This window comes from Engystomops pustulosus, chromosome 5 (assembly GCF_040894005.1).
Source record: "Engystomops pustulosus chromosome 5, aEngPut4.maternal, whole genome shotgun sequence".
Taxonomy (NCBI): domain Eukaryota; kingdom Metazoa; phylum Chordata; class Amphibia; order Anura; family Leptodactylidae; genus Engystomops; species Engystomops pustulosus.
In genome coordinates this window covers 84,474,219-84,495,133 of record NC_092415.1, presented here as the reverse complement: position 1 = coordinate 84,495,133, position 20,915 = coordinate 84,474,219, and the positions used below count along the sequence as shown (strand labels likewise).

The 20,915-nt window shown below is 40.8% G+C and overlaps 1 pseudogene; it reads left to right on the top strand.

Annotated features, from left to right (window-relative positions):
* The first annotated feature begins 6,127 nt into the window (after positions 1-6,127).
* LOC140134125 (peroxiredoxin-like) lies at positions 6,128-6,766 on the top strand (annotated as a pseudogene).
* The last annotated feature ends 14,149 nt before the right edge of the window (positions 6,767-20,915 follow it).

Below are 20,915 nucleotides of genomic sequence, written 5' to 3'. Positions count from 1 at the left end.
GGGCAGAGGGCCTTGCTGGAGTGGGGGAGATCATACTCTGGGGGGCAGGTTTGGGAACTCTGCCTCTGTGCCCGTACTGTTTAGAGAACACAGCCCGGTGGAGTGGACCTGTGGCATGGGTGCTGGTTGATTGGGTCTGCCAGCCGTCCTGTCTGTACACAGGGCTCCTCCTCTTCAGCAGCCTCCACCTGAGCTCCAGATGGTGGAGTGGCTGCCAAAATGTCTCCGCCATCAGCTGCCGCAAGGAGAATGGCAGTGGCAGGAATGGTGGCCGCTGCATCCGGTGGCGACTGTGCAGGAGAGCCATGTGCGTCAGCCATCTTGTCTTCTGGCGTGTCAGGGGGTCCACACGCCACACTCTCCATCCCGATCAGTGGTCCGCAATCTCTTCATCCCGAGGCTGCCGCCACTGGGAGACGGAACCACGTTCCATGCCAGGATCCTTCTGCTGGGCCGCTGCAGCTACTCAGCTGGAAAGGTACCTCCCGATACCCCTAGGCGAGCTGTGATGGGTCACAGGGGTCACAACTACTTTCCTGCATGCTGTTCACTATGAAGAGCGCTTTTACGATTCACTTGATGATTCATTAACACAGACAAGGCACATGTTGTTTTTTGAAATGCATCCACACCAAAGTCCAGCCCCTGTGACTACCCCAGGATTTTGTCAGGGTGCAAGGTAAGTTATATTGTAATGCAAATGCATAGAAAAGGCAGAAAAGATGGGTACCTGAATGTTTGTTCATTAAGTTCCGACCGCGGCGTTTATATACTGTATATGTACTGATATGGTCATCTATATCTTCAAGTATTACTACGCTGCGCCGTAGTCTAATGTTATAAGGTGTTATTGTTGAATTTAAAAATGAAAAATTCATAAATAAAATCTTTAAAAAAAAAGAAAAGGCAGAAAAGCAGATTTGTAATGCACGTCTAATAAGCTTCTGCAACCAGTCTTTAGTGAAAAATGAGGTCCCTGGTGACAGGTTCCCTTTAAGATCTCCTTAGATCCAGCAAACTTTGTGTCTTTGTTTTTGTCCAATACATAATTTAATCTACCTGTTGAACATTACTCTAACAAGTTTCAGACACGTGACTGTAGTCAGACTGGCACCGCCACCTCTGAATTCAAACAGAGGTATTATGGAGCCTGGAAAGAGGTGAGTATAACAGGTCTATTACTCTTACAACCCCCTCAGCCACATGTATCAAAATTTTTATTCCAAGACAAACCCATTAATGGTGTTGTTTTCTCAAGTTTGCTGTAGTGAATACCTCTATTCAACAGCAATCTTTACACTGACAACCAAAAGGTTAACTATGGTTTGAACTTTTAAATTCAATTGACATATCTCACTATCCACTACAGTTTTGGACATGAGACTACCATCATGTTATAGACAATCATCTTGACATACATCATCTCATACACTAATTTGTCTTCCAACTATTTAGTTGCTATGTTAGTAATTTATAAATCCACCTTTGTCGTTCAACACTGCCTCAATACTTCTTTTCATGCTCTCAATCAGAGTCACTTCAACTCACTTGGGCAACAAACAATTCTTACTTCAGTGTCACTAGAAAAAAACTTTTAAATGTTAGCAATAATTCAATGAGGACAATACTTTACCAAATACTTCCAAAACACCTTGCACCTGTGCATCTAGAACCTGCTGGACTCCTGGACCAGATATAAAGTGTCTTGGGTACAACAAAAACCCCCTTTAAGGGGTTGTTGCCTGTATATTTCCTCACCTATGCAATAGTATGCTACATCACCAGCATCCAGACTGAACTGGTCTATTTATCAACACTTTCTACCTGTATAGGTATTTCTACCTGTGGCTATGACTGTATTAGGCAACAATACCTCTTATATTACTTAAAGGACATCTACCACCAGGATTAAGGATTGTAATCCAAGCCCACTGACAGGTGTGTGCCCCCTCTGACAAGATCCATACTTCTTTTAGCTTCTTAGGACCTTGTTTTTCTGATTAATGTTTTAAAAATTATGCAAATGAACCTAAGGGGCTTATGGCTCCATAGATGTCAATGGAGTCTGGAGCTCCTCATGTTCATTTAAAACCTTTATTTCTTAAAAGCCAGAGCATAAGAATCTACAAGAAGAGCAGATACTGTCAGAGGGGCCACACACCATTATGTCAGTGGGCTTGGTTTACAATCTTTAATCCTGGTGGTAGATGTCCTTTAAGTCCTTGTTTAAGTCCATGTCTACTCTTGATCACTGGTTGTATCCTATTTGCAGACTCCTCAAATGGCTCCATGACATGCAGGCCTAGCCATTTCATAAGTACTATCCCACTGTGACAACATGTAGCTTTTAGTGTCCCACCAGTCCTGACTTATGAACTGACCTATGGGCACTCTGTCTCTATATGCTATCTATGGGCGCTCTGTCTTTATATACTATCTATGGGCACTCTGTCTCTATATATGATCTATAAGGGTGCTGCAAGTATACACTATCTAGAGGGGCTCAGTCTGTGCATATTATCTATGGGGGCTCTGCCTGTATACACTATCTATGGAAGCTCTAACTGTATACCCTATCTAGGAGGGCTCTATCTGTGTATACTATCTATGGTGGCTTTTCCTGTATACACAATCTATGGAGGCTCTACCTCTTTACACTATCTATGGGGCTCGGCCTGCATATACTATCTGTGGTTGCTCTGTGTGTATATACTATATATAGGGAGGGGCTCTGTGTATGTATCCTATATATGATGGCTCTTTCTGTATACACTAGCTATTGGGGTGGTCTGCCTGTATATACTATCTATGATGGGAGAGGTCTGCCTCTATAAACTGTGTGTTGGAGGTTTTGCTGTATTTACTAGTTATAAAGGGGGGGTCTGGCTGTATATACTATCTATATATTAATTAGGGGGGTCTGGCATATATAATATATTAAGAGGTGCTGTATGTACTTTTATTTATTCGGGGGACTATATATAGGATGTTTTATTTGTGTTGCCAGTTGTGAGGATTTCCTGCAGTGATAAGTCGCGCTTGGGAGAAATTATAAGGAAGTTCTCTTTCTGATGGAGCTGATCGTCAGCAGTATGATACTTCTGCCTCTGTCATCCATGGACAGAGACACTACCTCTGTTAGGCGCCATGCCACAATCTATCGAGGCATGTCTGAGGAAGGGGGCGTGTCCCTCGAAACGTCACAGCCAACATGGAGCTCGATAGATCGTGGCATGGCATCTAAGAGAGGTAGTGTCTCTGTCCATGGATCAAGATAACGTGAGTCAAGCCTATTTATATTACAATTTCATGTGCCGACTTTGTTGGATCGGCGAACTATAACGAAATGTTAATGTTGGAACTGAAGCTGGCTCCTGTGATCCAAGGGTGAAACATTGTTGCAAGCGATACAAAGTTAACATATACGTTTATGGGGCAAATTAATTTTCTAATGAAGAATGTATTGAGGTAAATCCTTGAAGTAAAAATAATGTTTTGCAAAGTTATTTGTGTGGTCATTCTTTATGTCAGAGTATTCCTTAGAGTAAGCTTCTTCTTAGTCACTCCAGCAGTTTGGCAGGGTGTTCTCCTTCAAGCACTTTTCCTAACGGCAGGACACTATAGATTGTGACTGTTCTCTTCATTCTACTTAGTCTAGGAGCAGACATATTCCACAAAAAGACAAAACAAAAAAAATTACATTGACTCGCAGGCAGCACCACACAGCATCTGACAAGTTGTCTGGCTTTGTAGTAAACAAGTCTTATTTTATCACTCCAAAACATGTTCTACTATATCGCTGTGGAAATTTACCAGTTTCTTTTTAGTTAGAGAAATGTTTCTCATTGTAACTCATCGTGACTGTGGGGCTTAACCTTTACAATTGTGCTAATGCCCCCAGAGCTCTTCTGGCTCATTAGCATAATTTAAAAAGTTGATTTTAGATAAAAAATGTAAGCCATGGATTACAAAAGTAAGTGTCCCTGGTTTATCATGCTTTATAATGGTAGATTTCCTTCAAGCATTTCTACAGTTTCATAGAGACACAGTACAAATAAACAGAATGTATATCACATCATACAGTATTAACCAATTTGCATCTATCCAAGTGAACCCTCTATGTAAAATAAAATAAGAAGTTGCTGACTTTGAACAGAGGAAATATGCAAATGTCCAAAGTTCAATGCTCGTCTGCTACATGGCACTGCATTACCATGGGTAGACAACTTTCCTATAAACTACTTATAAACACGTTAGTAAAATATGGTAATCAATATGGTCAGTTTACAGACATCGTAGCACCAATTCCTTGTTTATGATTTACATTTTATATATTAGTAGTCTCTTATATCTAAAAGTCACATTTTCCTCATTGTTTCATAGCATTGGTGTGAATTTACTATTGTCATGGAAGCAAGTGGCCATTCTTGTTTTATTATATCCTTGAAGTTTAGCGAAAATAAGATTTGGATTCTTTGAACCTTATTTAATGACCTTTTAATATTGGATATATATTAAGGCAATAAATATGAGACATCATCCATAAATCTGAGATAGGTGCTATTAAATATTTTATATCTAAAGTAAAGTCAGAAGAGATGCTTTTGGTTTACCTGTCAAGTTATAAATTGTAAATAATGATCATTGCTCAATATGTGTTTTTTATGAGGCTGGAAGCTGACTTATTCCTCTACAAACTGATCATTAGCTCCCACACAAGAACTTTATGTCTCCGCCATCAGTCATTTCACAATTGGTCTCATAAATTCCATTGCACAATTTTCTAAATTTTATCAGTATTCAATCAAATTATCTATCAAAAAGAAAAAATATTTAGCATAAATAGCAAAATTGCTGAGGCCAGTTGAAAGAAGACTGATGGCTGATAAAATCAAGTTACATTCACTTTTATTACTTTGAAGGCGGGAGCAGTAAACATTTAGAATCCTGTTAGCTGGTATAAAACTTTCAAGTTGTAGCAGCTGCAAATGCTCCTAAGTATAAGAACTGTCTCATGCCCCAGGGCTGGATATGACTACTACACCTGCACCCATGTGGTTTGCTGCTAGTAACAGAAATATTGTCTAAATATCTGGTAGTTCTTTGGCTTACATGGAACCAACCTGATATCCATAATACTTATTGTTCAGGTCATCAGATCTGTATTTAGGTCAAAATTTGCTGCCATAATACAAGAATTTGAATGCATTAATATTAAACATCAGAATAGACTGGAATGATAGTGTGATTAATTATACTATTACTGCTCTAAAAGAACACTCTTTTTCAGATATTTGTCATTGGTCAGATACAGTCTTGAATGAGGATCATTACTCTATAGATTACACCTTGGAGGCTGCATGAAAGCTGCTGGACTCCTGGAGCAGATGTCAAGTGTCTTAAGGTGGCATAGCCTATACATTTCTTTACTTGTGGAATATACTACATCATCGGACCCAGCACCAGGGGCTGTTCAGAGGGTGAGGCTGTGCAGGAACAGTCTTTCTGCCTTTGACTATGATTGTATAAAGGGAACACATTTTTCACAACTACAGCTCGGTTACCACAGAACCCTAGTAACTACCTGACACCTTTCTTTTAGCTAAAAATTGACCTCAGATTCCAATATATTCAACTTTTTAATTTTACCTGGTATCTAAAGATGTTTGTAGCGAGTCGAAGTGGGCATGGCCTCCTCGGGCTGAATCCAACAGCTCCTCCCCATGATTTCTCTGCATGTTGCAGTAATGTGATTTTACTACCAGGGTGACTTAATCACAGGTCCTTTAACCTATAAACAATAGAAAACTGTACACCAAGCACATTTCTAATGAAACCACAGCATATCATATCCCATAAAATCACAGTAGCCTGCATGGAGAGGAGTAGAAGTGCATGCAAGCATGCTGTAATTTTTTATGTTGTCCGATATGTGCATGGGGTACAGATTGCTAATGTTAAGAGGCTAAGGGACCTGTGTAGATGTTACCCTGGTCACATGACATTGGGCAATTCCCATCGACTCATTTTATAGATCCCTAGATACCAGGAAAGTTTATAACTTTCATTTTATGGGCCCGTCTGCACAGATCGAGCGCCTGAGCCCAGAGACCACGTAAAAATCATCATGTCTGCCGGAAATGCCAAGATTCTAAATCTTCCTCTGGATTTCACTGCCAAAGCCCTGATGTCAGATGGACAATTAAAGGACCTCAAGCTCGCGGACTATAGAGGGAAGTACGTGGCCTTCTTCTTCTACCCCTGAACTTCACATTCGTCTGTCCCACGGAGATCATTTCCTTCAGTAACCGCGTGGAGGAGTTCAAGAAGCTGTCTTTTTGAGGTCATTGGGGCATCCGTGTACTCTCACTTCAGTCACTTGGCCTGGACCAACGCTCGCCGCAATGATGCCGGCTTGGGAAACATGAAGATCCCCCTGGTGTCTGACCTTCAGCACAAAATCGCCAAGGATTATGGTGTCCTCAAGGAGGATGAGTCCATCGCCTTCAGAAGCCTCTTCATTGTTGACAATAAAGGAATCCTGCGGCAGATCACCGTCAATGATCTTCCCGTTGGCTGCCCCGTGGACAAGACCATGTGGCTGGGCCAGGCCTTCCAGCACACGGACAAGTATGGAGAAGTCTGACCTTGCCGGATGGAAGCCCGGAAGCGACACCATCAAGCAAGCAAGGAGTATTTCTCCAAACAGGGCAGGCCGGCGGTGCTGCTACTCGTAGTCGTAGTCAGGGCCTCGTCTTGCATCTAAGGACGATTTTATAATGTACAGGTTGGCAGTGCCCGTCCGACGGGGTGGCATTACTTCTGAGTTGTAACATTCCTCTAAAGTTAAATTAAAAATTCTTTTGCGAATGAAAAAAAAAAAACTTTGATTTTATGGGGATCTGAGGGAAACAATTTTTAGCTAAAAGGCGTCAGATACTAGGGCTCTATAGGAATGTGTCACTAGCTGTATTTGTGAAGAATATGGTGACAGGTTCCCTTTAAGCACAAATACCTCTTATGTTATTTATACTGCCGGTTTTCCTTTGATGTCCTTGTACAAGTACAATCGGGTCGGGATGACTGAAACGTCGTAATTTTTGATCTGTTACTTAAAAATGTTAACTATACTATGTGAAATACTCACTGAAAAATTAAAAAAGAGAAAAAAAGAATACAGAACATGTGTCACATGTTTCCTGATTGGATACAGATTGGATTGAGAATCCCACATTGAGGACCACCACTAGAAGAGTGTGCAGTTTCTATTGTTCCAGATACCTTGTACAAGTCCAAGTCTAAACATGATGACTGCATATAATGCTATTTGAAGTGTTCTCAGATGGTTCTATGACAACCAGGTCTAGCCATTGTGGGATGTGCTGTAGGCCATGCTTGTCCATTGGATTCTGTGGGCAGGCCCGGTGTAGGTGTAGCCCGTACTGGAACACAAGAAAAAAGTTCAGGTAGCACCAGCTGCAAGAACTCTTCTTCTTGTTATATATGGTGCCACCTGTGTGGTGGGGTTACGTGCTGGATCCCACTATACTTATATTCCATTGTATGCAGTGTGTATAAATAAATGTGTACTTCACAACCTATTCTTTTGTCATAGGATGATCATATATTAGAGACAACCCCTTTAAGATTAAAATGTGCTCAAAATTATAATTAATTTACATTTTAGCTGCAAACTAAATAAACTTCTGAATTATTTTAGCCTTTCTAATGGCTAAATATATTCCAGACCCTTTTGTGAGATGTGTTGATTAGCGTCTTTGGGAATCACTTTTTCTTGGCACATGTTTAGTGTTTTACACACATCTTAAATGAGATATGAAGCTGCTGGCACTTTCTTCAAGCAAATGCTTATGTTACACAGTGAAGTATCTGGAGGTTTGGAGTGGTAATAGTCAGCAATGTCAGTCAATGTAGTGAGAAATTATTATGGGCTGCTGGCAAAATGTCACACTGGCAGTGTCGATCCTGGATAATACAAATGTTAAAAGCAAGGCTGTCAGATGAACAAACCCATTGTGATTTAGGTGTGTGTAGAGTTCTCTAACAAGATTTAAGGCACGGAATAAACACATCAAATATTGTTACAGCTTTTGAGTTTTATTTTATAACATGGGAAGATAAAAGGTTTGCTTCTATAAGGTGAGCGGCTAAGTACAGCCATAAACAAACATGAAATCAAAGTTGTCACAACTTTGGCATAAAGATATGTCACATTTTCTGACCTACAAGGCATATTGGAGGTATCTCTGGTCAAAAGTGTCTGCATCATTAAATTTGTCCCTCCAAGGCCTCCATTTTGACATGAACTTTAACGGAGAAGGAGAAGATTCAGTTTTTCTGGTAATTTAGAAATTGATTTTTTTGTGAATTCATGGATGGTCTTATCAGTGACTGATAGTCCTCCATGTATCATTGTGCATACACGGATAGCCTTCACTGATGACTGGACTGCTCTATAACCTCTCAACAATTATAATGATTATTTCAATGTGTTAAGCCCCTCCTGACCAATAGACAATACCAGAAGCTCTTACTTGGGCCAAGGAGAAAAAGAACTGGACTGTTGCTCAGTGGCCCAATGTGTTGTTTTCAGATGAAAGTAAATTTTGCATTTCAAAATTAACCCCTTAAGGACGCAGGGTTTTTCTGCTCATTTCTCGCTCTCCAACTTCAAAAATCCATAACTTTTTTATTTTTACATGTACAGACCTGTGTGAGGGCTTATTTTGTGCGTAACAAATTTTACTTTCCCATAATGTTATTTATTTTAACATACCGTGTACTGCGAAGCTGAAAAAAAATTCCAAATGTGGAAAAATTAAAAAAAAAAACGCACGTGCATCACGTTCTTGTGGGCTCAGTTTTTTCGACTTTGACTGTGCACTCAAAATAACACCTCAGCTTTATTCTTTGGTTCGTTGCGATCGTGGTGATACCAAATTTATATAGGTTTTATTGTGTTTTAATACATTTTCAAAAATTAAACGAATGTGTACAAATAAGAAAATTTTTTTTTTGCCATATTCTGACGCTAATAACGTTTTCATACTTTGGCGCAGTGAGTTGTGTGAGGTGTCATTTTTTGTGAAATGAGCCGACGTTTTCATTGCTACCATTGTGAGGTCTGTGCAACATTTTGATAATTTTTTATTACATTTTTTATGTGATGTTAAAAGGGTGTAAAAGTCGCATTTCGGACATTTGGGCACCATTTCCCGCCTCGGAGGTCACCGCCGGCCGTAACCGTTTTTATATTTTGATAGATCGGGCATTTTGGGACGCGGCGATACCTAATATGTTTGTGATTTTTACTGTTTATTATGTTTTATATCAGTTCTAGGGAAAGGGGGGTGATTTGAATTTTTAATATTTTATTAATTTTTTTATTTTTAAACTTTTTTTTTCCTTTTTTTCCCCACTATTTCTTAGACCATCTAGGGTACATTAACCCTAGATGGTCAGATCGCTGCTACCATATACTGCAATACTTCTGTATTGCAATATATGGCATTTTTGCAGCACATTCATTACAATGAGCCACTGGCTCATTGTAACGAATCTGCAGAAGTCATGTAGCCTCGTGTCAAACGAAGACCCGAGGCTACCATGGCAACCAATCGCCGCCCCCCGATGACGTTCGGGGGCGCGGCGATCGTAATAAAGACGGCGGCGCACGGGCGCCGCCGTCTTTTAAACGCCGCCATCGACTTTGCCGGCGGCAATGAGAGGGTTAATAGCCGCGATCGGTGCAAGCACCGACCACGGTTATTAGCAGTGGGGGTTTTCTGCAATATGCAAAAACCCCCACCCTTGTATGAAGAGGACTCAGCCCGTGAGCCCTCTTCATACACTCCTTATACCTCTGCGCCGTAGAGCTACGGCGCAGAGCGTTAGGGGGTTAAGGTCCCAGAGTCTAAAAAAAGAGGCACACAATCCAAGCTGCTTGAGGTCTAGTGTGAAGTTTCCACAATCAGTAATGGTTTTGAAGCCATGTCATCTGCTGGTGCAGGTCCACTATGTTTTATCAAGACCAAAACCAGCGCAGCGGGCTATCTGGAAATTTTAGCACTTCTTGCTTCCCTCTGCCGACAAGCTTTATGGAGATGGAATTTTCATTTTCCAGCAGGACTTGGCACTGGTTCACACTGCTAAATGTACCAATACCTGGTTTAATAAGCACTGTATCACTGTGCTTGATTACCCAGCAAGCTGATCTGACCATAACACCATAAGAATCTATGGGGTATTGTCAAGATGAAGAAGAGAGACACCAGACCCAACAATGGAGATGAGCTGAAGACTACTATCACACAACCTCGGCTTCCATAACACCAGACCCATTAGCTGATCACATCCATGCCTTACTGCATTTGTGAAGTCATTCATGTAAAAGGATCCCAGACTAAGTATTGAGTGTATTTACTGTACATACTTTTCATTTGGGCAACTTTTCTTTGTTCAAAAATGTCTTTACAGTTGGTCTTATATAATACTAGCTGTAGATCCTGGCCTTGCCAGGAATAGGAAATAAGCGCTCTTAGCTATATAAAATAGAATGGGTAAACAAAAAATATTTTATATGTATCTATCTCTCTCTCAGACTGTTTCTCTCTGACTATCTCTGTCTCTGACCGTCTCTTTCTCTGACCCTCTCTTTACTGTTTCTGACCGTCTGTGTCTGTCTCTTTCAGTAACTGTCTCTGACCATCTTTTCAAGTGACTGTCACTGACCATCTCTTTCAGTGACTCTCTCTGTTTATGGCCTTCTCTGTCTCTAACCGTCTCTTTCAGTGACTGTCTCTGACCATCTCTGTATTTGTCTCTGACTGTCTCTGTCTAGACTGTTTCTGACTGTCACTTTGTCTATGGGGAAATGTATCAGTGTCCCAGAGTGTCAGAGAGCAGAACTGTTCTAGTTACCCATGGCAACCAATCAGAGCTTTATTTTTGCATAGCTGTTTATAAAATTATAGCTGATCTCTGATTAGTTTCCATGGGCAACTGGAACAGTTTTACCTCAGACATTTCTGATAAATCTGCCCCATTTCTGTATCCCTATCCATCTTACCGCACACATAAGCTGTCTTATACTCATTGCCTATAGTGACCAATCAAAGATCATAACTCATATTAATGAGTCAGCTCCTGAGGCACACTATTCCACAGATTGATAGTTCTCATTGTAAAAAAGCCCTGTCATGTCTGGTGATTAAACCTTGTTTTCTCAAGATGCAGACAGTGCCCACTTTGTCGATAATTTAACCGGGAAATACGTTCCACCATATTTTTTGTATGGACCATTCATATAGTTGTATAAATTAATCTTGTCCCCTCTTAGTTGTCTTTTTTTCTAGGGTAAATAAATGTAGTTTAATCTTTCCTCATAACTGAGACCCTCCATACCCCTTATAATTTTTGTGGCTCTACATTGAACCCTCTCCATCTCCAGGGCATCCTTTTTATGGACCAGTTCCCAGAACTGGACAGCATATTCCAGGTGAGGCCGAACCAATGCTTTGTACAGTGGTAATACTACATCCCTATCCCGAGAGTCCGTACCACTTTTGATACATCACAAGATCCTACTGGCTTTAGAGGAAGCTGATTGACATTGCATGCTGTTATTTAATCTATGATCTACTAGTACCCCCAGGTCCTTCTCAACAAGGGACTCTGCCAGGTTTACTCCACCAAGGACGTATGTTGCATGTGGATTATTATTAGCTCCTAGGTCCATAACCTTACGTTTATCCACATTAAACCTCATTTGCCGAGTCGAAATACTCAGTTTGTCCAAGTCACCCTGCAGCCCATGAACATCCTCCATAGACTGTATTACACTACACAGCTTGCTGTCATTTACAAAAATAGGCACTTTGCTATTAATTACTACTCTATATTATTAATAAATAAATTAATTAAAGAAAATCTACAATTTGATTTCATGAATTATGAACCAAACAGAATGCTTGAGAATGCTCTCACTACACTGATGCAGGCACATAACTTGTTTAATCTCTGAGCTGAGTGGTTTTGCTGAATATAAAATTATAAAATTCAGGACCTTGGGAAATCTGGATACCTACATAAACAAATGATACACTGAGCTTCCTGAACTGTGCAGACAGAACTTATCATCTGGGAGCTGGATGACTCATACACAGCAGCTGGGGGATAGTGCAGCGATTGATTACTTCTGCCTTTCAGGGATAACACAATGATTATATAACACAGGCCTCATCCAGACACTGTAGCTGGAGTGCGCTGTCAATGTGACACCTAAACTTAGCCTCCCCAACAAGAGATATGGGGTGAGGTAAATATTACTTGTTTATTTTTTATTAGGGATTTATCTGGGACCCATAATATAAAAATTACCAAAACTTTATTAAAATAAGTTTTAATAAGATTACAGTAATCTTACTAAGTAAATCTCTACTAGTGACTCTCCTGTACTTGCAAACTGTATTCCAGAAGTTCATCTTCTGTACTTTATTTCTTCTTATTTTTTGCAGATATTTATAGTGAAAAAAAAAAGTCAACGCAATGTCAACTCAACATTTTTACCAAATCAAAAGGGCCAAAACTAGAGTAGATATCAGTGCCAGTCCATTTTGCTTGAGTCACTCTTTCTTGGTCAGTGTCCATATTGCTTTAAAAGAAACATCTATTGCTGACAGCAATGGTAATTTGTAACATTAAAAAAACCTGCTGTCTTGCTCTATATCTTCTAATTTGGATACTTAGACATAGACTAAACATCAGTTAGCTGCAAACATAGCCTATATAAAGAGTCCGTGACTAAATAAAGATACTAACATATTTGTTTATGACTGAAAACAATTACCCAGGGAACAAGCTGCATGGACTTTTTGTATTAGAGTCTGTTCTATTGGTTAGGCTGCTGGTGCACGTCCATTAAAATGACCTTTTGGAGATCATGGGGCCACGAGTAAACTTCAAGCCAAAGTGAAGAAATGATTACACTGAAAAGCTTAGCTACAGTTTCTTATTAGTAAATGTAAAGTGAGATTGCATACTCCGACCACAATGGCTTCATTATATGTGTGCTGTTTATTTTAGTGTGCAATCTTTCTATCCTTACTATAATGGAAAACCTTTTTTTTTAATCATAAATTTTTTATTAGATTTTCAAAACAGTATAAGAAACATATGTCTTGGGGCAGTAAACCCAGGCACGGGATACTGTCCCTTATTAATAGAGAGGAACACATGTATATGGTGTTTACAGTCTGTGTTTTTATAGTGAGGGGTACATGTATATGGCTTATACAGTCCATGTTTGCATAGTGAGAAGTACATGTCAACAAAAAGGAAAAAGACGTGCGGCACTCACCGGTCACAAGGGGAATGTTCACTTTATTGAGGGAAACAGTTCATGGCAGGGAGGATGCACGCCACGCCAAGGTGACGGGCCTTTTCGCGCAATGTGCACTTTCTCAAACCTCGGGCAATGCGAGACTACTGTGAGCAGCTGATATACCTGCCTCGGGTTCGCGTTGCCTGGGAAACAGTACATACACAAGGTATTAAAATACATAGCAAAATAACTTAAAAACAACATAGAACAATGTTTGAATATAATACCTGTTCACTTAAAGTGAACGATAGTAACAGCTGGACATTTTCTATAAATGTATATGTGTGCATCTCCTCGTGGACAGCCAATGGGCGTACACTATCCTATTATTGGATAAGGTCACTGCAGATGGGCAAACCCAGGGGCAGGCAGATGTGGTGTCGCGAGGGCACTATGTTCAAGAGACGGGGGCAAAAACAAGTGGCTACTAACGCAGTAGAAAAGACAAAAGATATAATATAAAATATCAGTTTGTACGGTCAAAAGACCAGGTCATAACGTGTGTACCGCGTGATAGTTGAGGGCGAGTTTCTTCTAAAGGAATACACTGAGATCATTTCTATCATTCAACCCCATAGCACCCAATGCATTGTATTTGAGAATGAGTTTAGGCTCTTGTCTTAAAAGGGTTTTGGGGCGATCACCTCCCCGGGGATCTACTTCTACTTTTTCCAAACCTGCAAATTTTAGCACTTCAGGGTTGCTCCCATGTTTTTCCCTGACATGGTTGATGAGGCGGGGGCAGCCTTTTCCTGTACTGATGGAGTGACAATGTTCACGGAACCTGGTGAACAGATTTCTAATGGTTTTGCCGATATAGTAATATTGGCAGGGGCAGGTGATTGCGTAGACTACAAATGTAGATCTCCAGTTTATGAATGACCTGACTACATGTGGTGTTCCACCCAGTAGAATTGTTTTGGTTTGTAAAATATGCTGGCAAAAATTACATGTACCGCATTTAAAATTCCCCACCGGGGTACATTTTGATAGCCATGTGGCTTCAGTTGAGGAAAAAACTGATGAGGCTTTAAGACATGAGGCTAAACTCATTCTCAAATACAATGCATTGGGTGCAATGGGGTTGAATGATAGAAATGATCTCAGTGTATTCCTTTAGAAGAAACTCGCCCTCAACTATCACGCGGTACACACGTTATGACCTGGTCTTTTGACCGTACAAACTGATATTTTATATTATATCTTTTGTCTTTTCTACTGCGTTAGTAGCCACTTGTTTTTGCCCCCGTCTCTTGAACATAGTGCCCTCGCGACACCACATTTGCCTGCCCCTGGGTTTGCCCATCTGCAGTGACCTTATCCAATAATAGGATAGTGTACGCCCATTGGCCGTCCACGAGGAGATGCACACATATACATTTATAGAAAATGTCCAGCTGTTACTATCGTTCACTTTAAGTGAACAGGTATTATATTCAAACATTGTTCTATGTTGTTTTTAAGTTATTTTGCTATGTATTTTAATACCTTGTGTATGTACTGTTTCCCAGGCAACGCGAACCCGAGGCAGGTATATCAGCTGCTCACGGTAGTCTCGCGTTGCCCGAGGTTTGAGAGAGCGCACATTGCGCGAAACGGCCCGTCACCTTGGCGTGGCGTGCATCCTCCCTGCCATGAACTGTTTCCCTCAATAAAGTGAACATTCCCCTTGTGACCGGTGAGTGCCGCACGTCTTTTTCCTTTTTGTTGCCTTTTACTGCTAATCGCTATACTGGGCGTGCACCGCGGTATTGGGACACGATATATGTCATCCGGTTCACCATCCCGGCTCACGGACCTGCTTCTGTCCTTGAAGGCGATATATGAATGTGGTAGTGCCGGTAGCTGGTGCCTTTCTTACTTGAACATGAGAAGTACATGTATATGGTGTATAAAGCCTGTGTGTATATCTATAGTGAGGGGTTCGTGTATATGGTGTATAAAGCCTGTGTGTATATCTATAGTGAGGGGTTTGTGTATATGGTGTTTACAGTCTGTGTTTTTATAGTGAGGGGTACATGTATATGGCTTATACAGTCCATGTTTGCATAGTGAGAAGTACATGTATATGGTGTATAAAGCCTGTGGGTATATCTATAGTGAGGGGTTCGTGTATATGGTGTATGAAGCCTGTGTGTATATCTATAGTGAGGGGTTTGTTTATATGGTGTTTACAGTCTGTGTTTTTATAGTGAGGGGTACATGTATATGGCTTATACAGTCCATGTTTGCATAGTGAGAAGTACATGTATATGGTGTATAAAGCCTGTGGGTATATCTATAGTGAGGGGTTCGTGTATATGGTGTTTATAGCCTGTGTGTGTGTATCTATAGTGAGGAGTAAATGTATACTGTGTATACAGCCTGTGTGTATCTATAATGAAAGTTACATGTATATGGTGTATACAGCCTGTGTGTGTGTATTTATAGTGAGGTGTAATGTATGCAGTCTATACAACCTGTGTATGTATCTATAGTGAGGGGTACATGTATATACCTCCCAACATTTGTGAAAAGGAAAGAGGGACAAAATGGCGGCGATCCCCATAAGCCACACCCCCAATCACTCCCTGGCCACGCCCTAAATTTTAGCCATATTAAAATAATAAAAATCATCTCAATAAAAAAAAAAAAAAAATGATCCTCATTGGGATTTGAACCCAGAACCTGCAGTGTCCATGTCCAATAATAACACAGCGCCTCAACCCACTGAGCTATAACCTCAGTGATTGACAAGCGTTGGTACTGCCTTGGTATATAGGGAGGGATCTTCTCAGAGATTATTGTAATTATTGAGACTATTATTATTATTATGGAGATTATTATTATTGAGATGATTATTATTATTTTTACCATTATTAATAATCATCTCCATAATAATAAAAATAATAAAATTTATAATAATAATAATAATAGTCTCAATAATTACAATAATAATCTCTGAGAAGATCCCTCTCTATATATCAGGGCATTAGTCTGTGTCACAATGTAACACTGGCTGATAACATGTCTTAGTAACCAGAAATCCTCAGCTCTGTATCACTGGGCTTATAGCTCAGTTAGCTAAGCTCCTGTCTATGGTGCACAAGGTCCCAGGTTTGAATCCCAGCCTGGCCAAAACTTTATTTAATTTAATTATATAAAGAGCTTGTGTCTGGGGAAGCCCTGGAGACCATTTATGGACAGATACTGATCTGACCTGATGACGTGGTCCCTGCTCTCTCCGCTAAGCCGACACTTCTCTGAAAAGGATTCCCTGCCCGATGTCTGCTCTGGGGAACCCTAGGAGATGCAGTGACCATATATGGACAGATGCTGATCTGAAGCTGATGACGTGGTCACTGCTCTGCGCTAAGCCCGACACTTCTCTGAAAAGGATTCCCTCCCGATGTCTGTAGAAGCCATTCTGTACTGTGAGTTCAGACTTTCAAAGTATTTACTATGCGGACACAGCGCAGGGACACAGCGGGACCTGGGGGGAGAATCCGTGACAATCTCATAGCTGCCCGTGACGCGGGGCAGAGGTACGAAAAACGGGAAAGTCCCGTCAAAATCGGGACGGTTGGGAGCTATGCATGTATATGGTGTATACAGCCTGTGTGTGTGTGTGTATTTATAGTGAGGTGTAATGTATATGGTGTATACAGCCTGTGTGTGTGTATCCATAGTGAGGTATAATGTATACAGTCTATACAGCCTGTGTGTGCATATATAGTGAGGGGTACATGTATATGGTGTATAAAGCCTTTGTGTGCATCTATAGTGAGGGGTACATGTATATGGTGTATATATAATGAGGGATACATGTATACAGTGTGTATATATAGTGAGGGGTACATGTATACAGTGTGAATCTATAGTGAGGTGTACATGTCGGAATGAGGGGGGGGGCATGGCATACAATTGCATCATACAATTTCATATTGGTAAAAAGGAAAAGATTGACTGTGAAATTATGTATTATCAGAAAAGGGGTGCTGCTAGGGCCGTGGCCTAGAGATCAGCTTTTGTCCTTCTTTCTCTTTCTGAAAAGTTTGGAGGTATGTATTTAGATAGTTTGCTTACACAGGAAAGGTAACTAGGAGATACATAGTAAATCAACAATGATCAGACATTTTACATATGATATGCGCATTTAGAATTGTCTAGGCGCATATTTACAACATATAAAGTAGCTCTGAGGGGAATGAAAAACCATATAAATTACTCCTTTACCTAAAAATTGATCTGTTAGCGAGTCAAGTAACTAGAAAATAATGAAGACTTTGTGAATGAAAACAAGTCTTTATTGAACAATCTATTCATAAATTACATCACAAGATATTATCTGACTAAAAATACCCCATTTAAAAGGACATAAAAACACAAAGCAAAACAACACGGACAATGGGGCAGATTTACTTAGCCGGTCCATTCGTGATCCAGCGGCACGTTCTCTGTGGAGGATTCGGGTCTTCCAGCGATTCACTAAGGTAGTGCGCCCGATGTCCACTAGGTGTCGCTGCTGCGCTGAAGTCCGTCAGAGTTCACTGAAGTTCACCGTCCTACCCTGGTAAGCGCGTGTCAAACTACACTTTTTTTAAAAAAATACGGCCACGCCCACCTATTTTCGGTGTGTGCATGCCGGCGCCGATGCGCCACAATCTGATCGTGTGTACCAAAAACCCGGGGCAATTCAGGGAAAATCTGCGCAAAACTGAAAAATTCGGGTAACCCCTCAGAAAAACGGGATTCAATAACCTGTGTGCAGGTTATAGATAGTGCAGGATGCCAGGGTAAAGGACAAACTGCTTTTATTGTCTCTACTTACAAAAGCACAGGATAAAAGCTTGCATGTAAAAAAATCTTTTATTGTGTATTTGCTATCGTCAGAGAAGAAGCAAGATGCTCATAAGAATGACTGGAGGGAAGGTACACCTGAGGAGCACCTTTCAATGTTCACCCACCATTTGTCCCTTTTCGTCTAGCCACCAGGCCTTAAGTTGTTTGGCAATCACAGCTTGGTAGTAAACCTCTACAGAAGGGCAACCCAGACCACCCTCAGATAATGGTAAGAGCAGTATAGAGAGCGGAGTTCTCGCATTTTGTCCTTACCATAAAAAGGTGGTAAGAACTTTTTGAATTTGAGATAAGGAAGACTTTGTCCGTACTATTGGCAGGTTGTGGAAATTATATAATATCTTTGGCATCACCTGAGATTCTGCCTAAGCATGAGATAGATAAGTTAGTCTGAAGATCCCGAGTATTGGTTTGAGTAAGTGCTTTAAAGTTCATAACCACTAATTTGCTAGCGGGGAATATGAGGGTATCTGGAAGCTTCTTCTGTGGTTTAGCTCTAAGTGGGGGAGTCGGGGATGACTGGTGCCTCCACGTCAAGCAGCAACTCATGCCTTGTTACCAATGCAGTACTGCTGGCAGAGGAGTCCAGGGTTAACAATGGCTCTGAAAGGAGAAGATCACCCTCAGTCACTGGAGGGGGAGATGTCGGAGGCTTGCTGACTTGCTCCGTTGCGCCCTCATATGTCATGTGGCCGATGCCATCTTGGGAAGCCTTGGTCACTGGGAAAAACTTAGAAAGCTTCTGAGGGCTCTTATTTCTGTGGCTCTTCGCCATGTTCAGTAAGCCATTAGGTGTATGTGGGTGAGTTCCCCACTGTCATACAGTTTTCTAAGTTCTGCTAATTACCACCTTGCAGTGGAGCCAGCAATTTACATGTCTGCTACCAAGCACAACAGGACACGCCTCCCCACAGAAAGCCTTTTAACATGTATCGATTCCCAGAGTCACAGAGGCTAGAAACTCATCCATCAGCTGGAAAACTAAGCATTCAGATTGAAAAGGGTTAAGGTGATACAGAATCAAGCATACAATCAAGCATACAAGCCATAGTATGGTCAAGACCTCTTCTGAAAAAAGAACATGTTCAGAAATTATTTATGTGTCTTTATTTCTGAATACCATGAAGAAAGTGCTTGTCCTCAGATACCTTAGCATCATCATTTGTGGAATAAGTTTTGGTGTATGCATAGCTACAGTGGTGGCCAAAAGTATTGGCACCCCTGCAATTATGTCAGATAATACTAATTTTCCAAAAAATTATCGCAATCAAAAAGAATTGTCAAAAAGCCAAATTTGATATAATTCCACACCAAACATAAAAAAGGGGGTGGACAAAAGTATTGGCACTATTTGAAAAATCATGTGATGCTTCTGTAATTTGTATTATTAACAGCATCTGTAACTTACCTGTGGCACCTAACAAGTGGTGGCAATAACTAAATCACACTTGCAGCCAGTTGAAATTGATTAAAGTTGACTCAACCTCTGTCCTGTGTCCTTGAGCATGGAGAAAAGAAAGAAGGCCAAAGAACTGTCTGAGGACTTGAGAATCAAATTTGTGAGGAAGCATGAGCAATCTCAAGGCTGCAAGTCCATCTCCAAAGACCTGAATGTTCCTGTGTCTACCGTGCGCAGTGTCATCAAGAAGTTTAAAGCCCACTGTGGCTAACCTCCCTAGATGTGGACAGAAAAGAAAAATTGACGAGAGATTTCAACGTGAGATTGTCCAGATGCGGGATAAAGAACCTCGACTAACATCCAAACAATTCAATCTTCCCTACAGGCCAAGGGTACAACAGTGTCAACACGTACTATCCGTCGGCGTCTGAATAAAACGCAACTGTATGGTAGAATACCCAGGAAGACCCCACTTCTTACAAAGAAACATAAAAAAGACAGGCTGAAGTTTGCCAAAACTTACCTGAGAAAACCTAAAACGTTTGGCAAAAATGTTCTCTGGTCATAGACAAAAGTAGAGCTTTTTGGGAAAAGGCATCAACATAGAGTTTCCAGGAAAGAAAAGAGGCTTTCGAAGAAAAGAACATGGTCTCTACAGTTAATCATGTCGGAAGTTTCCCTGATGTTTGCTTTGCTACCTCTGGCACTGGACTGATTGACCATGTGCATGGCTTTATGAAGTCTTAAGCATACCAACAAATTTTGCAGCATAATGTATGGCTCAGTGTGAGAAAACAGGGTCTTCCAGCAGGACAATGACCCAAAACAAACTTCAAAAAGAACTAGAAAATGGTTTAGAGAAAGCACTGGAGACTTCTTTGTTCTTTGAAGGTACTCATAACGTATGCGAGCAGATTTTTGCTTCCATACGAAGGCTCTAAACAGTGATAGTATATTTTGAAAATATCTCTGTGGTATCCATACCGGGGTACTATGTATAATGTATAGGACTTGAGGCGTAAAAATAATTTTTACTAAGTTTTCCCTGCCTATAGGGGACTTTGGCAACTTACACCACGTATTAGTCTTCTAATCCGGGCAAGGATTGGGTCTAAATTATTAGCTAAGTAGTCCATAGGCCTAGCCGTTACTTGCACTCCTAGATATTTAAAGGAGCTGACTACTTGTAGTTGGGCTACTGTCCTTCAGATCTCAGGGGTTATCTCTACAAGGGGTAAGATTGCAGATTTGCGCCAGTTTATCTGGAATCCAGAG